The following is a 3,716-nucleotide window of genomic DNA, read 5'->3' on the forward strand; positions in this document are numbered from 1 at the left end:
TTTTTTTTTTTTTTTTTTTTTTTTTTTTTTTTTTTTTTTTTTTTTGCGGTCTTCAATTCGTTGTGCTACTTCAATAAGCTAGCCCAACCTTTTGGAAATAACAAGCGGACCTCAGCCCTTATATTTGCCTTTAGCCCATTTATGAAAGTGGCCTCCAATACTTCCTCCGTCATTTCCTGCAGAGGTTCGGCCAGTCTCAAAGGATCGCTGGAAGTCGGCCACCGTCCCTTGTTGTTTTACCGCCAGAAATTTCTTGCACGGGTTGCCTTCTTGTGTTGGTCAGAAACGCAGCAAAAGTTGTTGCCTAAAATGTTCCTAACCGTGAATCAGGGTTCTCGCTTCTGTCCATTGTAACCCAGATAAGGCGTCTTCATCTAAACTCACCCCAATCGCACCCATTTGCTCTCGATCAGTTAGCCCATTAACTTCGAAGTATCGTTCAACCCGGAACTGTGCCGGCCATTATTCCTTCGTAGCTTGCATCAACTGAGCCTTCTGGCCACTTTCCTCTATCAATTGTTCTCTATTCATTCTGCTGTGTAGCAGGTGAAACTTTACCTTCTGTGATCCCCCCCGATCCTTCGCCCTCGAGGTTTCTGTTTACCCCAGTTTCTGAATTAATTAGTGTAGCCACAGCTTTTTGTGTATCCTCCATGGTCCATGGAATGCTGCATTTTGGCCATATTTTGGGTTATGTATTCCATAGATTTCTCCATCCCTGCTAAACGCTGTATTTCTTACTTTTTTTCTTCTAATTCTTTCTCCATTGCTTTCGATTTTCTTTTGAGCCATCAGGACAAACAACTCTGATACCAATTTGATAGGATTCTATCTGGAAAAATATAGCTGAACATTGATTGAAGCTGAAAAGCAATACTGTAAAAGAAAGATAATAGATGCCTATGGGAGGTTGTGACTCTCAAACTCACTCCTCTTTCACTCTCTAAAATTGCATTTCTAATATGCCCCTTGGCAACTTTATTTATAGCCTTCTAGCAATTGACTTTTCTAACTAATTTCCCTCTATCAGATTTCTGTTTTCTTTAGCTCCCATCTGGTAATGCATCCTTCTTTGCCCTTCTAGAATGAGTAAACCGGATGGTGGGCTTATCAAAACTTTCTATTAAGATGTGAATTAAATACAGCCTCTTGTTTCAGGTGTTGCCAGAAATTCTTTTTACACCACACTAGGTTGTGAATTATGATTTCCTAGTGCTTTTCTGAAGCTAATGATCCTACTTTTTGTTTATTCTCCTTGTAGGAATTGATTACTTATCTGTTGCTGCTTTTGATGATCTCATTCCTTCTCATCTTATGTTCCTAGAAGGCAGAGTAAGTATTATTTATCTGATTATTTCTGAAGTTAGCTCATTGTAACTACATATCCATTTTTGTGCATCAGTTTCTCATTCTCATTTTGCGCAAATGAAGTTTATAGACAAAAAACATACGACTTTTTCATTTTTTTTTCTATTGATCCTTGATCTGTATTTATTGCACATTACGAGGGAATTGTCCAAATAGTCACTGAGCTTTACACGAGGTTTTCAAGAGGTCACTAAACTTTAAAAATTACCCCACTCATCACCGAACTTTCCAATTGTAATACCATTCATTTAAAATTTGGATGGAAAGTTGATGTGTTCGATGATGTGGCGTGCCAACTCATATGGTGATTGCCAAATGGATGACTTATTACACAGTTGGAATTTTTAACACATTTTTTTCATAGAATTAAAAAACAAAAAACATAAAAACAAAAAAATCTGAAACAATGGCAAATTCCAGCAGCTTGTTATCAACCACCCGGCATTCCATCAGCCAGAGATCAGACCGACGGTTCACTAGATCTCCTAATCTTATGTGTACCTTCTTTTACATTTTAACCAATGCCCTCTCATTTCACCGAAATCTGAAAGATCGGAGATATGGAGCNTAGATATTTATATCATGGTTGGAGTTAGAGAAGTGTTGCTGTGGGTGAGTGATGAAGTAGGCGAGGTGTTGAACTTTTGAAGACGAAGCCGAAGTGGTTGAGGAACCGAACCTGTGGGGATTGTTGCTGAATGTTGAAGAGGGAGCCGAGGTAGTTGAGGAACCGAACCTACGAGGCTTGTTGCTGAATGATGAAGAGGAAGCCGAGGTCCAATGGTAATGATTGTGCCTTGATAGCTGAGCCAATGATTTGATGTCTCGTGCTTGTTTTCGAGGAAAAGTGGCTGAAGCGTTACGACTTCCAAGGCGCCTGCTGCCGTCGTATTAAAAACGCAATTATGAGGGCGGCTGGCACTTCTAGAAGCAGACGCTCTGGAAGAGGTGCGTGGGAGGCACGCATGAATCTGAGGCGTAGGATTGAAAAACCCTTTGAATTCAACGCCTCGGATTGGATCTGAAATTGAGGGCTCAGATTGAGTGAGATTCAATCTAACGGTCGGGGTTCGTCCTGGACCTCTATAAAAGGTAAGGAGATCCCATTTTTTCAGGATTTTCGAACAGTTGCACTCTGATATTCCCACAGACGGCGCCAATCTGTTTATCCCAAAAAGTGCGCCAACAGATGCCGGTCCCACCCGCGCTTGCGTGGGCGAATGTCCAACACGCTAAGACACGTGGACGGTTTAAAACGAACGGTTCAAAGGGCGTGGGAGTAGCCCAACGACGCGAGACGGTGACGTTCGGAATTCGGCGGGTTGTTCGTAATCCGATTGTACAATAATTACCAACCGATGTTCATAAATGTGTATGTAAATGTGTGTAAACTCGATTTGTGTATTGCAAGTAAGATGGGAGAGAATTGAGTAAATGTAGTTCTTTTTATTGATTCTTGCATTAGTCCTTTGATATTACACAAGGGAAGTATTTATAGTAGTACATATGAAATGGGAGCCCTTGGATGAAGTGACACGTGGCCTCATCTCTTTAGTTCAAACATCTTTTCCTAGGTATGGGGCTTGACTCGCTAGCTTGCGGCACATTTACTGCTTGTGCAGGGCCTCCATGCTAGTGACAAGACTTGACCTTTATGCTTATGACAAACGTTCCATCAATCATTTGAATAAGATCTGTGCAGACAATCTCTTGGGAGAAGTGACCATGGAGGACGTTTCCTTGTGGTTCAGAGGCTCGCGCATCAGTTTCGGGGCTTCGGCCATTTGTCATGATACTTCCACTTGAGGGCCTCAGCTGCTCTCAACAGGTTTCAGCAGCCTGGATTCGGTTCGTAGGCCTCGTTCAATGGGCCTCGGACAAAAAGGAGCCTCGGCAGATGGACTTCGGCTCGAAGCAGTTCGGATGTAGCCCACCTCGGCATTGTGTGCCACCTCGGCAGAAATGCCACGTGGATCGCCATGAGTGGGCCATAATCCCAGGTAGGCTAGTCAGGTGTGACAACACGCAACACATAGTATCCTTCGTGCATTTGAAATGTTGTTATATGGACCTCCTCCCTTTGGACTCTAATTTGGTGATATCCAAACTTAAAATCCAATTTTGAAAACACTGTGCCCCATGCAATTCATCCAATAACTCATCAATTACTGGACTGGAAAATTTATCTTGAATGGTTACTTTGATGAGGGCTCGATAATCGACGTAGAATCGTCAACTTACGTCCTTTTTTATGAGTAACACTGCACTTGAAAACGGACTCACACTGGTCTGAATGATACGTGCTTCTAGCATTTCCTTGACTAATCTCTCTATCTCATTTTCTGAAG

At 42.2% G+C, this 3,716-nt stretch overlaps 1 long non-coding RNA gene across 1 annotated transcript in view; it reads left to right on the forward strand.

The window, feature by feature from the left end:
• The first annotated feature begins 776 nt into the window (after window positions 1–776).
• LOC111388021 overlaps window positions 777–3,716 on the forward strand; it is a 7,517-nt gene continuing 4,577 nt past the window's right edge. Inside the window, exon 1 of the long non-coding RNA XR_002701491.1 lies at window positions 777–1,332. This is a non-coding gene — a long non-coding RNA (uncharacterized LOC111388021). The remainder of the gene's footprint in view (window positions 1,333–3,716) is intronic.

The sequence above is a fragment of the Olea europaea genome, chromosome 3, assembly GCF_002742605.1.
Source record: "Olea europaea var. sylvestris chromosome 3, O_europaea_v1, whole genome shotgun sequence".
NCBI lineage: Eukaryota > Viridiplantae > Streptophyta > Magnoliopsida > Lamiales > Oleaceae > Olea > Olea europaea.